The sequence below is a fragment of the Vombatus ursinus genome, unplaced genomic scaffold (genome assembly GCF_900497805.2).
Source record: "Vombatus ursinus unplaced genomic scaffold, bare-nosed wombat genome assembly UNPS02014798.1, whole genome shotgun sequence".
Lineage (NCBI taxonomy): Eukaryota > Metazoa > Chordata > Mammalia > Diprotodontia > Vombatidae > Vombatus > Vombatus ursinus.
In genome coordinates, this window is record NW_020954576.1 from 624,618 (window position 1) to 641,756 (window position 17,139).

General features: G+C 43.5%; 1 protein-coding gene and 1 long non-coding RNA gene across 3 annotated transcripts in view; one reads left to right on the forward strand and one right to left on the reverse strand.

Annotated features, from left to right (window-relative positions):
* The window catches only part of LOC114050111 (small conductance calcium-activated potassium channel protein 3), a 268,773-nt gene that overhangs the window by 192,413 nt on the left and 59,221 nt on the right, over positions 1 to 17,139 (forward strand). The gene's annotated exons all lie outside the window — the stretch shown is intronic.
* LOC114050112 overlaps positions 1 to 17,139 on the reverse strand; it is a 122,460-nt gene that overhangs the window by 8,246 nt on the left and 97,075 nt on the right. For both annotated transcript variants that reach the window (XR_003569933.1, XR_003569934.1), the window contains exon 4: positions 12,137 to 12,328. This is a non-coding gene — a long non-coding RNA (uncharacterized LOC114050112). The remainder of the gene's footprint in view (positions 1 to 12,136; positions 12,329 to 17,139) is intronic.

Here is a 17,139-nt window from a genome sequence, read left to right on the forward strand (position 1 = left end):
CAGCAGTGTTAAAGATGACCTGAAGTGGGGAGAGACTTGAGGCAGTAGAACCAACTGGGAGGCTGTTACAGTCATCTAGGCAAGAGGCAAAGTTGTATCGAGGGGAGTAGAGGGAAAGACCCGATGTGAGAGATACTGAAGGGGTAGGATGGCAAGACTTGGCAAGTGATCAGTTAAGTGGGACAAAGGAAAGTGAGAAGCCTAGAACAGCACCAACGTGGGGAACCTGAGAGGCTGGAAGACGAGTGATACCTGGAACAGAAGTTCATAGGTTTGGAAGACAGACGGGTTTGGAGACCAAGGTAATGAGTTCTTTGTTTAAGATAAAGTCTTTAGATACCACACAGCATTCAGACAAAGAATAAGGCCACTAACACCTCCTTGTTGCCTCATTTGAGACCCCCTCCCAAAGGATGCGCACGTGGCAAAGGCATCTCATCACCCCTGCTATTCCAGGGATATGAAGTCCTTTCTTTCTTCATGGAATCCTCATGCGGCTCCCTCTAGGTGCATCATCTGTGCTAAGCGGGCCACGACTCAACCGCAACACCCTTCTCTCAAACCGAAGAATTCTTCAAATGCTGGATAGGTAGATCTCCTATTTCTATGCTGCTAGATGCCATGGCCAATGAGGGCAGGGAAGAGGGAGATCTTTCAGTGCCCAAGAATGATTGCCTCTCAGGAGTTGGGATCTCTCCTTCTCGAGTGCATCAGGGTTTAGATATTTAATGCTCCTGGGCTAGAGCTAGTTTATCTGCCCAGTTGTTGTTGTCAATCACGTCTGACTCTTTATGACTCCGTTTGGGGTTTTCTTGGCGGAGATACTAGAGTGGTTTGCCATTTCCTTCTCTAGTTCATTTTACAGATGGGGAAACTGAGGCAAACAGGGTTCTGTGACTTGCCCAGGGTCACACAGCTAGTAAGTGTCTGAGGCTGGGTTTGAACTCAGGAAGATGAATCTTCCTGACTCCAGGCCTGGCACTCTGTGCACTATGGCACCACCTAGCTGTCTTATTTACTCAGGCAATCAGGTTATTCCCTTCTGACTCAGCTGAGGGCTGTTTATACTTTGTAAAGGAATCACCAAGTGCAGTCACAGCTTTCCAGTTAGTTGAACACATTGATGCCACAGTTAAACCCCATCATCCTTGAGTAAATCCTGTGACTACATCAACTGAGTTGGAAGCAGAGAATTACATCCATCCCTTCTCCCTCCCTTATACCAATTAAAGCAGCATTTGTTACAACAAGATTCCAGCAGAGCAAAAAAATGTAGACAGTCTCGTGGAGTTCACTTACTGCACTCATATGTGTAAAATTAAGTCTCATTTACATCCCACCTACAGGCTAGAGTAGGACAGCTAGGTGGCGCCATAGTGCACAGAACTCCAGGCCTGGAGTCAAGAAGACTCATCTTCCTGGGTTCAAATCTGGCTTCAGGCACTTACTAGCTGTGTGACCCTGGGCAAGTCACTGAACCATGTTTGCCTCAGTTTCCCCATCTGTAAAATGAGCTAGAGAAGGAAATGGCAAACCACTCCAGTATTTTTGCCATGAAAACCCCAAATCGGGTCAAGAAAAGTTGGACATGATTGAAAATCAACTCAACAACAACAAAAGGAGTTAGATTAGAAGATGACAAGAGATCTATCCCTTTTAATCTGATGAGATTATCCCAGGTAACTTCCATATACTTAATGTCCATGTAACAAAGACTTCAAATGCTCCATTCTTTATGGGATATATTTAATATTTGCCATAAATCAGCTTTATGGAAAGTGAATTCTACGTTTCAGTTAACTTCCATTACAAAATATCATACTCATTTCTGTGCAAAAACAACCTCCCAGTAAGTTTGGGAAGAAATGGTTCATAGGTAGAGGTAGGTTCAAGATGATGGTGACTATTGTGACTGTCTTAGTATCATGCCAGGCAATATATTTTCACATTGAGTCTGTGCCTGTTAAGAACTCTAGTCCTACTCTGAATCTCAGGAACCTTAGCCATCCTCTACAATCAGGCATCTGACCCCATCATTTAACTGAAATTACTCTCTCCAAAGTGACCAATGATCTTCTCTTCCATCCTTCCTTCCTTCCTTCCTTCCTTCCTTCCTTCCTTCCTTCCTTCCTTCCTTCCTTGGCAATTGGGATTAAGTGACTTAACCAGGGTCACACACCTAGCCAGTGTCTGAGTCTGAATTTGAACTCAGGTCCTCCTGACTCCAGCACTCTATCCACTGCATCACTTAGCTGCTCCCCAGTGATCTTTTAATTGCCAGATCAAATGGCCTTTTCTCACTCCTCATCCTTCTTGATCTCTCTGCAGCCTTGGACATTGACAGTCCTATTTCTGGGAATTCTAAGTTTTCCTGACGCCCTTCTCTCCTGGTTCTTCTCCCACCCCTCTGACCACTCCTCAGTTTCCTTTACTGGCTCTTCAGCTCACCCCTACTAATTGTAGGTGTCCTCCAAGGCACCATCCTGTGCCCTCTCCTCTTTCCCCTCTCATGGGTTCAGTGATAATCTCTATGCAATAGGTTCTTGTATCTACATATCCAGTGTTAGTCTCTCTCCTGAGTCACAGTTCCACGGCACCAACTTCATTTTGGATCTCTCCAATTGGATGTCCTATAGCTGTCTTTATAAACACAGAACTTGTTATGCTTTTCCCCAAACCCTCCCTTCTTCCTAACTTTCCCACTGCTGTCAAGGACACTATCATTCTCCCAGTCACCCAAAATTTCCACCTTGGTGTCATCCTTAATTCATCACTCCCACTTACCTCATATGCTCAACTTGTCAAAACTTTTTATTTCTATCTTCACGACATCTCTCGTATACGTGCTCTTCTCTATACTCACTTGGCCATCGCTCTAATGTAGTCCCTCATCCCTTCTAGCATAGATTATGGCAGTAGCCTTCTAACTGGTCTCCTTGCCTCAAATCTTCCAACACACCACCCCAACCCATCCTTCAATCTACCACCAACTTGATTTTCTTAAAGCACTGGTCTGCCTATGTCACCACCATACTCACAAACTCCATTGACTTCCCCCATCTGTATATGTCTTATGTGTATGTAGTATTATTTGTGTGTTGTCTCTCTTTTTAGACTATAAGCTCTTTGAGTGCAAGGACTGTGTTTTTGCCTTTCTTTGTATTCCCAGCATTTAGCATAGTGCCAGGCATGTAGTAATGTTTGACCAACTGGATTTTTAAGACTCTGCCACTACATTATAACTGTTCTCCAGCTTCAGGGTAGAGCAGTATGGCACAATAGATAGACTTGAAGTCAGGAAGACCTGAATTTGAACCCCAATTCTGACATTTACTGGCTGTATGACCACCAAGGAGTCACTAGACCATTCTGTGCCTCAGTTTCCCCATCTATAAAATGGTGATAATAATACCTACCATACTTACCTCATGGGTTTGTTAGGAGGCTCAAAGGAAATGATAGATTTAAAATACTTGGCAAACTTTAAAACGTTCTAGAATAGAGGGCCAGCCTTGAATTTGGGAAACGTGGGCTCAAGGGCTACCCCTTACACATGTGACTTAAGCAACCATAAATCACACAGACCACAGTATGCCAGGTAACTCTTGAAGCCTGTAAACTACAAGTGAGTTGCTAGCCAACTTCAGTAGAGAAAATTTCCACACCAGGGAGTTCCCTGCACTGGTGAAATCTCAGGACTGCTCCCTAAATATGTCAGTTTTTATTACTATAGTATCTTTTTCATCCCCAGCCACCTCTTCTTCTCATAGCCCTTCCCCTCATTCCTCTCAGACCATAAAAGTTCTCCCATGCCTCCGACTCTAGCCATGTCCATGTTGAAAACTTCTAGACCTTTGTCCCTCTCCTCCTCTTTCTTGATCTTCACAGAACCTAGCCAAATTGGACCAGGATGTAACAGTTTTGCCCCCTGGCCTAAAAATCACTCGAGCTTATAGCCTGATATTATATTCAACAAGATTGTTCCTGCTTTTATGAGTATTGTAAATTCCAATTCTGCTTATGTCCACACCATATGTTTACCCAGAGCATGGGATATCTGTGTGATGTGGTACAGGGAGGGGGATAGGAAATGTGGATAGAGATTCAGGGGCAGTACGGAATTGACAAAAGAGCACTAGATTTGAATTCAGAAGACCAGGTTTTTAAATTCTGGTGCTGATATGTAATGCCTGTGTGGCCTAGAGCAAGTCTCTCTGGCCCTTTGGGGATTTTCTTCATCTGTAAAATAAGGGGATTGTCAGGGGCAGCTAGGTGGTGCAGTGGATAGAGCACTGGCCCTAGAGTCAGGAGAACCTGAGTTCAAACCCGCTCTCAGATACTTGACACTTACTAGCTGTGTGACCCTGGGCAAGTCACTTAACCCCAATTGCCCCCCCCAAAAATGAGGGGATTGTCCTAGATAAGGGTCCCATGAACATTCCCTCTCTCTCTCATTCTCTCTCTCCCCCTCTGTCTCTTTCTCTGCTCTGTCTCTTTCTCCTTTTTCTGTCTCACCCATTTTGATCATTGTATTTCAATATAATTGAACTTTTTTGCAATCCTATATGTTTTATTTTATGCATTTAAAAACATCATTCTGAGAAGTAGATTTCACCCGATTGCCAAAAGGGTCCATGACACAAAAGTGGTCAAAAAGCTCTGCCCCAGATGATATAATGATAATCTTCAAACTCTAAATCTAATGGTTATCTTCTTATGGTTTATATTCTACTTGTGCTGAATTTATGAAGTTGTACCTTCGTTCTCCAGAACAGCTAGGTGGCTCAGTGAACAGAGTGCTGGACCTGCAGTCAGGAAGACTCATCTTCCTGAGTTTAAATCTGGCCTTAGACACTTACTAGCTGTGTGACCCTGGGCAAGTCACTTCACTCTGTTTGCCTCAGTTTCCTCATTTATAAAATGAGCTGGAGAAGGAAACGGCAAACCACTCCAAAATCTTTGCCAAGAAAACCCCACTTGGGGTCATAAAGAGTCAGCTACGGCTGAAATGACTGAACAACCCTTATTCTCCACAAAATAATTATGGCTATAAACTATATCTATATACCTAGATAGAGAGTAGCATATGTGCATGTGTGTGTTTGTAGATTGTAGTTTGTAGATTGGATAAAAGCAAGAATGACCACAATAATAGCTAGTATATTCAATTCTAACTATAACATTTATAGCTTTACAATTTTACAAAGTGCTTTAGAATATCATCCCATTTTATCCTCACAAAAACCCTGTGAGGTATGTGTTGTTATTATCCCCATTTTACAGGCTCAGAGAACTGACTTGTCCAGGGTCACATAGCTAGAATAAAATAGCTAAAAGATAAGGAAATCACTATCTTTATCATTTCAACCAACACTGCCTCTAATCATGTAAGATTTGAACAAAATGTATATACACACATATAGATACATACATGCACACATACACATATATACATATATACATATACACACACAGTACTTCTGTCCCCTCTATTGATCCAGTTGCCTTTCTATCTCTTTAATTTCAGCGATTTGATTTTCCTCACTATCTGGTTTAATTGGTGGGTTTTTGCGGATGGGGGTGGGGGGGCACTTAACAAAATCGTATCAGCTCTTTGCTTTATGCTGGAACATTTTCTTTCCCAATCCCTTCTCTTTGTTTCTTGCACCCTCCCTCCCTCTAATCTGCTGGTGTCTAATCCCATGGAAGTGTCAGAGGTGTGCTGTAGTTTTCAGGCGGCATTTGGTTGCTTAGCAACATGCTAACACTCTCCTTCTGCACTGCCTGTTTGGTGTGGCTGCCTTAGTCATCCTCAAGTGGAGTGGGCTCCCTTGTCCTTGTCGGACACTTAGGAGCAAAAAGGTCTGGACAGAGGCTCTGCAACACGCATCCCACAGAGCAAAAATCCTTTTTGGGATGAGGATAACACATCTACGAGCTCTCCTGATATGCCCCAAGGGAGCCAAGAAACCCCTTCCCGTGCACCAGTCCTCCCCCCTCCTCTCCTGAGGAGTCCCGGGGATACAGGAAAATATCAGGCTCCCCGAAGTCTGAAACCTTCAATTATGCCATTAGAGGTTCCTTCTAATTGGGGAATCACCGGGTGAAGTTCACTAAAGCTGGAATGGCTCTGTGAGGACCCTGCTGGGTGGCTTCCAGCCGAGAATGGTATTGCTTTATCTCCTTCCCCGCGGATGTAGCTGCGGGAGGGAAGGCTTTTCGTTCACAGGCTAAAGTGCCGGTAAGATAAGACACTCAAATGCTAGGGGAGACTAATACAGCCCGGAAGGTTAATGTGTCAATACAGCAGCAGGTGAGGCAGCAAACTATTAAGAAGAGCACCCTGGGCTGGGGAAGCTTGCCCTGGGTCACCTAGCTAATAAGTGTCTGAGGAAGGATTTGAATTCAGGGCTTCCTGACTCCAGGCCCAGCCCTGCTCTATCCACTGTGCCCCTTCACTGCCCAGGGAGCCATGAGTAGAGCTGGACTCAAACTCAGTCTGTCTGACTAGATTCTCCCTACCTCGCCTTAAACACTGAATGGGTGTTGCCTCAGTCAAACAGAGACAGAAAGACCTTAGCTTTTTCCCACTGTTTCCCAGGTTTCCCACTGTATCGGGGCATTTCTAGTCATCTTGATCTATATCTTGCCACTGGACCCAGATGGCTCCCGAGGAGAAAGTGAGGCTGGTAACTTTGCACATCCCTTCCTCACTTAAATACAATTCACTTGCAAGTCATGGCATTACCTTCTTGACATCATAGTCTTCCTTGAAAACAGAGGGCAAACAACAACAATTCTGACTAGATTCAAGGTGCTGAACCATTAGCCACAGAAGCCACTGCAGATCATAGTTTTGTGTTCCAAATCTACTATTCACTCTCTGGGTGGCCAAAGAGCACAGTGGATTGAGTACTGGGCTTAGAGTCTGGGAGACCTAAATTCAAATTCTTCCTCAGACACTTATTACCTGCGTGACCCCAGGCAAGTTACTTAATTCTGTCTGCCTCAGTTTTATCATCTCTAAAATGGGGATAATAATAGCATCTATCTCACAGGGCTCTTGTGAAGGTCAAATAAGATAATATATATATATACTGCTTTGCAAACCTTAAAGTGCTATACTTATACATTTTTGCATTTATGAGACCTTGAGAAAGATAGTTTGCGTCTTTGGGCTTCAGAGAGCCACTCTGGGGGTGGATTCAATGACTTTTAAGGTCTCTTCCAGCTCCAAGTCCTATGATCTTTAGGAGTAAGGCATACCAGATCTCCATCTCTATGAAGCTCCTTATATTACAGCTAGTCAGACCAACAGTACATAGATTGGATTCCTCCCATAGAGGAAGCAGGGAAAATTCCCATGATTCTAGGACACTGGTCAAAGTGGCCAGGGACAGCAGGTCACCCCATGTGCCTGGAAAAACACAAGGCATTCAGTTTAACCCTTCACGTGGGGCCCTGCATGCAGGATGGGGCTGTCTCAGAAGGTAAATATACTGGTAACTTCTTTTAGATTCTGCTTAAAATCCCCTCAGTTCTACCATTGCAGTGTTCAGTGTAGGGCAGATCCCATGAGTAACACTGTCTAGTTGATGGTGGTCCCTTGGAGGAACAAAGTCTATGAGGGGGAGGATTCCTCAACTCCTTCACCAATCCCTGATAGGCACTGGATACCCTGGGGGAGAGTGAGGAGCTGCCAGGGAAGCTCTTAAAACAATTCCCAGAGGGGAGGCCAGGACAGCAGCCTCCAGGTGGGGAATCTCTCCTTCATAATGCTCTTCCTGCTCCAGCAAACCCCTCCATTAGAGAAACAGAAAACAGGGATCCAGGCTCCCAGAGTCATTTTTCCCACAGTAGTATCTCTTCAATCTGCTCTTCAGGGAAAAGAAGACAGGAGATGGAAAGGGAAGAAGGAACAGAGATGGAAACCTTTTGGTCCAAGTCTGCAAGTTCCAGCGTTTTCCCTTCCTCCTGTCTGTTTTCACAAGTCATGGAGTGTGCCAGTTCTGTGTATTTATGAGTTCCTTCCAGAAGAAATAATTTCTTGGAAAAAAAAAAAGCACGGTGCATTAACTTTCACCTTGGCCATCTCTTTTCCCATCATGAACTGTCCACTTCAAGCCAATCTTCCTTCTCAGGCTCTATTTCAGGCTGGGAAGTGAGTGGTGCTTTGTGATATTCCACAGCATACAACTTAATTACTTTATTTGCTTCTTAAATAAGTCCCTTCTCTTTTTTTAATACTTAAACCATCTTCTCCTTCAAGAACCAAGGTCTGACTTAGACCAACCTACTTCAGTAGGGTCTTCCCTAGAGAGATCTTAGAATCATGGGATTTCAGTGGCCATCTAGTCTAACACCCTCATTTGACAGATGAAGAAGCTGAGGCCTGGGGCAGGGGTCAGAGGTGAGGTCAGTTGCTCAAGGTCACACAGACATTGTCATTATCAGAGCTGAGGTGAGAGATGACAGGCCCCCATGAACTGGATGATGAAGAGCCTTGAGACCATGTCCTCTGAGGAGTGTTTGAAAAAACTGGGCATATTTAGAAGAGAAGATTCTGGGCAAGCATGATATGTCTTCAAGTATTTGAAGGAGGAGGAATTGGACCTATTCTGATTGATCCCTAGGGCCTGACCTAGGACTAATCAATCAATAAAGATTTATTAAGTGCCTGTGATATGTCAGGCATTGTGATAGGTACTGAGGATTTGTTCTTGTTGAGTAGTTTTTTCAGTCACGTGTAAATCTTTATGAGCCCATTTGGGGTTTTCCTTGGCAAAGATACTGGAGTGGTTTACTATTTCCTTCTCCAGTTCATTTGACAGATGAGGAAACTGAGGCAAAAAGGGTCAAGTGACTTGCCCAAGGTCACACAGCTAGTAAGTATCTGAGGCCAGATTTGAACTCATGAAGATGAGTCTTTCTGATTCCAGGACTAGTGCTCTATTCACTGTGCCACCTGGCTGCCCAGGTACTAGGGATACAAATGCAATAAATTAAGAAACTCTTATTCATAAGGAGCTTACATTCTAATGGATGGTTGAAAGTCAAAAAGGCCATTTCAGGCTTAATGTCAGAAAAAAATCCTAACAATTAGAGCTATCCCAAAGTGGAACAAACCGAGTGTCTGGACACTCTCTCCTTGTAGGTCTTCAAGAAGTGGCTAGAGGTATCCTTGTTGGGTATGTTATAATGGGCATTCTTCTGGTATATGGGTTGAACTAGATGGCTGCTGAAATTCCATTCTGTGAAATTGTCATGAGAGAAGTCGTTCTCCAAATCCTGATGCTTGTCATCACCATCTCCCTCTTTGAAAAGAAAAAAAACATCAAGCTTCTTTGCCTCCACCTAGGCTAGGGGCCAGAGAAGCAAGGCAAGAAAAGAAAAGCATGATAGGTAATCCATGAACACATGGGGAAAGCTAAGATAGATGGATCTGAAGACAGAGACACTTCTTTCCTACCTGGGAGAATGTAAGATGGCAGGTCACTGGGGTGCTTTGTTCTCTGTATTCCACAGATCCTGATACAGATTAAGAACTCAGCTAATACTTGTTCCAAGGATCATGAGATTTAGCCCTGGAAGAGACCTTAGACAACACTTAGTCTAGGACCCAGACAAACTAACTAACTTGCCTGGTGACATATAGGGGTCAAGTCAAAAGGCTTGGGTTCAGATCTTGGTCTTTTAAACCAGCTTCACTGATGACTGATAAGACTGAGCATTTCCAAGCTCTAAGAGATCAAGACATTGTTGGCTCCTTTTGCCCTTGAACTCTGGCTGGTTGAGAGAATGAAATTGCTTTCAACAGTGGGGTTTGTTTATAAATGAGAATGCAGTATCATTTCTACACTTCCTCCTCTTCCTTTTTTTCTACCTCCGCCTCTTCTTCCTCCTTCTCACATTGGCTAGAACCTAGGGTATATAAATAAGATGAATAGGAGATAAGATGGGAAGACAGATTAAAATTGGATTATGGCAGCAATGTTAAGTGCACTGGATTTGGAGACAGAGGACCTGGGTTCAAATCCTGACTCTAATACTACTACCTGAATGAGTGACTCTTCTGGAGTCTCCTCTTATCTTAGGCAACCATGTAGTGAAATGTATAGGATGTAGAACTTAGAGTTAGGAAGACCCAAGTTCAAATCCTGCCTCAGACACTCCCTTGCTGTGTGACCCTGGGCAAGTCATTTTATCTCTCTATGCCTCAGTAAGATGGGAATAATGATAACATCAACCTCAAAAGGTTATTATGAATTTCAGGTGAATTAGCATATATAAAGCACTTTGCAGACCTTAAAGTACTATCTAAATGCCATTAATTATTATTATTATTATTATTGTTTGTAAGTGAGAGGGCTAGACTAGCTGACTTCTGAGATCTCTTCCAGCTCTAAATCTATAATCCTGTAGTTTCATGACTCCAAATTTAGTGCTTCTTCTACTACACAATGCTGCTTCTCCTTGCTATTGATTGAGAAGAATTACCAGAGGAGGAGAGGGAAGCAGGAGAAATTTTCAGAGATTCAAGAGAACAAAAGGAGGAGGGAGGGAAGAAGAAGAAAAGGGCACTCAATAGAATGACCACATAGAGAAAATGAAGGAAAAGGAGAATGGGAGAAAATAGAAGTTCAAAGAAGAAAAAAAGGAAGGTATTAAGTATAAAGGAGTGCTTTAAAAACAAAATATAAAAAAAAGTAGGGAGGAGGGAAGAATAGAGAGAAGCCAAAAATGGAAAGTAAAAGGGGAGGGAGAGAGAGAGGGAGAGAGAGAGAGATGAGGAAGAAAGGGAAAGTGGCAGTGAACTCCAGTGCAAGGCACTGTAGGCCTCTAGAATATTTATATAATTCTGTCTTTTTCCCTGTCAGGACTTCAAAATATCTGTGCTTTTAGCAATATGGGCACTCCCCTCACCAGCAAAGATTGCAACTCCTAAGTATCTTAGGAGACAGCCTTCATGAATTGCTGACACCAAAAAAAAAGGGAGAAAAATATCAGCCTTTGGTAGCCAATCTTCAGGGAATGAGTCTCTGCCATTCTGGGTATGATAGTTTCAATGAGAATTCTAACAGCTTCCTAGAGAAGAGCATTAGTGGGAATAAAATGGCGATGTGTGGGTATGCGACATTTTTAGCATCTTAAAAACCATGTCATCTTTGTTTCTCTGATCGTCTCAATCACATAATCAGCTTTTTGGAGAGAGGGAAGAGTGCCGTATTTGTTCCTGCCACGGTAGGTACTCACATTATTGACCAAAGGTAGGACTGAAGAACCTGACCTTTCATTGACCCAAAGCTTTCCTCTCTACTAACGATAGATATGGCCAAGACTCACAAAGGGGAGGGGAAAAAAAAGAAGAAACTGTGAGGAAATGTTCCTTTTTCAACATGTTGGTTTTCTCTATGTCCAGGCATTTTATTAGAATTTCCAGATCAGGAAATATGGAAATATTAGGGGAGGGGAGAAGAAGTGGAAACATTATGAATGAAGACACTGGTTCAGAAGGTCTTGCCAGATGAGCCAGCTGTTGTTTTCTTTGGGAACTCCATGAAGAGGTTGACAGTAACCTATCTTGGAGGGAGGGGTGGACTGCAGTAGCCACAGCAGCTGAATGCCATCAAAGAGAGAGAGAACATGGACATAAAATTCTCCACTGACATCTCAGGCTTGCTCAAGACACTTAAAAAGGCCCAGGAAAGAAGAGCAAAGCACAAGCTAAGAGTACTTCATACTTACCCCTACCCCACTATGGTCCTTAGAGGGTACCTCCTTCATGCACGTCTGACCACACAATCATCATTGCCGCAGTCCTTGAAGGCACTGAAGGTGACTTACAAACCTCTAACTATGGAAGGCCTAATAAAACAAGCATAACGCCCCTCTCCACACATGCACCCACACATCCATACACACGCACACACAAATCCCCGATAATCACTGGAAGAAAATAATTGTTGAGTTCAAGGCAAGTTGCAACACTCTCATCTCCCAAAGAGGAGATGTTTTTCCCTTTTTGAAAAAGAATGTGACAGCCTGCAATGCTGATACTGTCAGCTCTCAGTGCTGGAAATAAAGGACTAGCTAAAGACTTGCTTTGGAAAGATCCAAGGCTGTTACCTCGAATTACCTGGGAGAGGGAAATATTCTTATTTCCCTCTGAATTCCAGAACCAACTTGGGAAGAACAGCAAGGCAGCCATGAGTCTGATCCGGCCCAGGGATTTTCTTTTCTGTATACATCTTCCTATGAATATTCATTTACTTATGAAGCCTCCAAATCCGTTTACTTTCTATTTTCGGGAAGGTCTTTGTTGGGGAAACTGTATTTTTAAGAGAAGAAAGAACTTTTTTAAAAAACTGAAGTGAATTCACCAATCAACAGAAGCAGCAGCTGGGGGTACCATTCCTTCTCTGTGCCATTCTTTCCCAGATGACTTTGAATGTCAACAGCCCTCATGCTTCCCTCCCACTCCCATGATCCAAAGGATTTCTCAAATATTCCTCAATTAAGCCTTCTGCTACCTTTAAGAAGTGCAGATTTCACCCCATTCTCTGCATAAAGCTGGAATCAGGTGCCCTGGTGCAGTGATTTGCACCCCTGAGGCAGAAATAAAAGACTAAACTGAATTGAAGACCTCCCAGCCAGTCGGAGGAGGCAGGAAGGGGAACAAAAACATGGGGAGTTGATGCCATTTTCTCCTCTTTAACAACTGTCAGGCTTTCCTAATGTGTCCTGGAGAACATCCAGTTCCCTCGGGACTCAGAGACATTCATCTTACTAGTAGTGATTAAGCAGGTATTTAACATCCAGGTGGTCTCCCAACTTACAACACCTGACTTACAAATGACCCATGCAGCTGGCTAGCTAACTCCCCCTGCTCCCTATAGGAGGATGTGCTGCTTCTGATGTGAAAGAGGTATGAATTCAGAAGTAAAGGAAGGGTAGTAGTTGTGAAAAGCAGAAACAACTTTAAGGGAACTGAGTGACTCCCAGGGGGCAAACTTCCAAGTGAAGCTGACCTGCCCCAGTGGTAACCTTCCTGCCTCCAAAATAATCCCCCTCCAAGTTGCATGAATCTTTTCAGTTCCTTTTGTTGTATTCCCCAAAATTCACTAATGACAAATTCATTTGGAATAATGCTCAAATATTTCTGGCAGGGTTCAAGAGTTACTTCTTGATCATTTACAATTTAGTGAGAATTAAGCCAATTGGATTGCTTTCTTCCTACCACATCTGAGACTGGCTGTGAGGAATGGTCATTTTTTTGGGAGGTGGGGCGCGGGAAATATAGGTATGTAATTTTGGAATGGGGTTCTGCAGGGACAAGGGTAGGGAGTATTAAGAAAGCAGGATATTAGGATTAAGAACCCAGAGGGAAGGAAGGCAGACAGCTGTACAGGAAGATGCAGTGTCCATACAGCTGTCCGAAATCATTAATGACTCCCTTCCCCTGTTAGAAAATGCAAAGAGACTGAAAGTTTTGCTATTGCTGATCATGATCTAGCGCTGCTGAGAAGCATTTGAATAAGCAAAGAAGACTTGTGTGAGTGAGAAAGTGTGTAACAGTGAAATTGAGTCCATGTACTTGTGTGGGTAAGAGGGACTGATTACAGAAATATGGTGAGGGGGTGGCTGGGATAATACCCAGTTATTTAGGAGCCCATAGAGTAGATGCCAGGGGGCAGCTAGGTAGCACAGTGGGTAGAATTTGGAGATTAAAGTCAGGAAGACTCATCTTCTTGAGTTAAAATCTGGCACTAACTAGCTGTATGATCTTGGGCAAGTCACCCCTCAGGAGAAGGAAATGGCAAACAACTCCAGTATCTTTGCCAAGAAAACCCCAAATGGGGGTGGGGTGCAACTAGATGGCACAGCCCTGGAGTCAGGGAGACCTGAGTTCAAATCCAGCCTCAGACACTTGACACTTACTAGCTGAGTGACTCTGGGCAAGTCACTTAACCCTGATTGCTGTGCCAAAAAACAAACAAAAAAACAAATAGGTCATGAAGAGTCAGTCAGACATGACTGAAACAACTCAACAACAAGAACAGAAGTCAAGTCAAGAAGCATTTTATGAAACACCTACTATGTGCCAGGCAATATACTCAGTGCTAGAGATATAAAAAAAGGCAAAAAACAAAACAACACACACACAAAACCAGTCCCTGCTCTCAAGGAGCTCAGTCTAATGGGGGAGACAATATGCAAAAAGCTATATGCAAACAGGATATAGACAGGAAGTACTTAGAAGGTTTGTATTTGGGTTTGGGGAAGCATAGGAAGATTAGCAATGGGGGCTGGCAGAGTATGGCATATTCTGATGGTAATCTGAGCTCTGAGGCCATGTGTCAACTGGACTCTAAGGTCCAGTTCCCTTCCACAAAATGATACCATCTTTCTGTGATGACAAGTCCCTTCTCTGATGTGGATATCTGATTGACACAATTCCAAGCTTCCAGTAGACTGTACATAGGAGAAGGAAAAAAAAAAGTTCGAGGTTGGGGTTTGGGAGGAAGAGGGGCAAACAATGGATCCAGAGTCCGGATATGAGAGTAATTAGTGGCAAATGGAAAGCAAGATCTACATCACATGATAAGTCTCATGTTACTCTGCTATCTGGACATTGATGCCTTAAGAGAAAATATGGAAGAGGGTCTTAGAAGACTTTAAAGAGGGTCACAGAAAGGAAGACAAATGGCTGCCTGAAACTCTGATTATTTAAAATGTGACATCAAGGCTTCCTATAGCAAGCCTACTCTTACCATTCACTGACATTCATATTCAGAGCCATAATCAGGATGTGGCATTGCCACTAGAGACTGATGTTTAGGGACCTGAGCTTCCTCCCCTGAGGGAGGATTTCATCCCTGTTCCTGGACCTTTCACTCCTCATTCAGCCTGTACAGTAACAGAGGTTGGGGGTGGGGAAGATGAGCCCAGGGAAAGCTCAAAGGATCAGTGTTACAGGCCAGCAGATGTCAGAGGGGAATACTAGCAACTCACTCTCCCTCTAAGACTTGACCTATGGTTGAACTTTCCCCCAACTCTCATAGGGCCATAAGCTGAACTGTCTAGGGTTATGTCTATCCCCTTCCCCAGCTGAATTTACCCTGGTAATGGGATTCCTAGCTATGGCAGTGTTTACATCAGGAGTGGCCACATGTGGCCCTCTAGGTCCTCAAGTGAATCCCTTTGACTGAATCCAAACTTCAAAGAACCTGCCTCGAGGCTGCAGGTTCCCCACCCCTGGTTTACACTATTGCCCAGCTTTCTCTTATGGCCAACCCTCCCGTCCATTGCTGCATTTTTCCATCTCTCCTCTCACCCCCTTTGCCTCTTTCTATTTTTCCCTCTGCGGAGATGATGAGGAGCTCAGAAATGTGTCATTCACAAATATAGAATCTGATCAGGCTCTCTCATCATTGCTCCCCAAAACCGATATCACTGTGTGGGAAGGTACTGGGAAACAGATCCTGCAAATGGTGTTGAATCAACAGGGCTTAATTCAAAGGTGGAATTTGCTAGCCTCCTACATTTGCTCTGGTAGCTTCTCTTTCCACACTCTTCCAGATAGAGGCTTACACATAAACTGTTAGTGTTCCACCTCCCAGACACTCCCTCAATCTCTACCATAACTAAAGTCTTTCTTCCTCACACATACTCCACTCAATCATGTTCTATTCTCCCTTTATCTCATTCACATTACTCAATCACTATTTCTACTGTGCACCCTCCAGGCTGGTCTCTACCACCAGGCAGGTCTGATCACCAGCATGAAGAGAATATCCTGATGCTGCTTAATATGCCAATGAAATTGTGGGCCTGGCATAGCCTCTGCCTTTCAGTGAGGACATTCCCTACACCTTACAAAAGGAAAGGAAACTCCTTTCACTCTCTCTCCTCTCCCTTCCTTTTTCTTCCTTCTAGGCCCCATGAATCCCTGCTTTAAAAACCCAGGCTAGTACTAAGAATACTATAGTTCATTTACATTATGACTTCAATAGTCTTTTGTGAGCTGGGGGGGAGGGGGGAGGTAAAACTACCATTTGTGACATTGTTCCTATGGGAAAACGCATACTAAGCTCCAAACCATTGACTCACAGATGAACTTTTGAAAGATGACCCAATTATAAGTAGGAGGAGATGGCCAGAAAGTGTGCTTTGGAGCTGATTTATGCTGGTAGCTAACCCCAGATTGTATACATCCTCCCCAGGATTTCAGACTTTATTCTTCTAACCCCGTCTCAGTTTCCATCTTTGGCAGCTAACCAACTTTGACAGTTATGGGGCAAAGCAGCATACAAAGAGTGGTGGAGAAAAATTGCTGTTTCTCTGTCTTACATTTCCTGCTCTCCCTTCTGGCAGCCCATTGCAATCAGTGACCCAATCAACAAATAAATATTAAGTGCCTATTTGGGGAGGAGAGTACAGAAATAGAAAAATCAAGCAAGCAGCAAGCATTTATCAAATGCTGTAGTATATGCCAGGTACTGTGCTAGGTATTGAAAATACAAAGACCAGAATGAAACAGGCCTTGCCCTCAATAAGTGTGTGTTCAGTCAGTTGGTCAACAAGCATTTATTAAGTGCTTACTATATACCAGGAACTATGCTAAATGCTGAGGATACAAAGAAAGGTAAAAACACAGTCCCTGGCCTCAAAGTGCTTACATCCCAGTGGTGGAGGCAACATGCAAAAAAAATTGTATGATCAATATATTATATATATAGATATATACATACATATATGTATGTGTACATGTGTATATATGTATGTATGTAATATAAATGAAAAGTAATCCCAGAGGGGAAGCCCTAGAAGTGGTAAGTAGGAGTACCAAAAAAGGCCTCTTGCAGAAAGGGTGATCCATTCAATTCAATAAACATCTGTGAAGCACCTACTATGTGCCACGCACTATGCTAAGTGCTAGGGATAGAAATAAGAAAAAGAAAGACTGGCCCTACCCTCAGGGAGCTTACAATCAAACAGAGGAAGACAATACCAAAAGGAAGCTACAAGTGGGCAGGACTGGGGAGGGGCAGGGAGAAAGATGCCAGGGCTGCTTGGCATGGGGCATCTTGTTCCAGAGAGTTCAGACCAAGCAGTGGGCCAAAGCTCACTTTGAGTGAG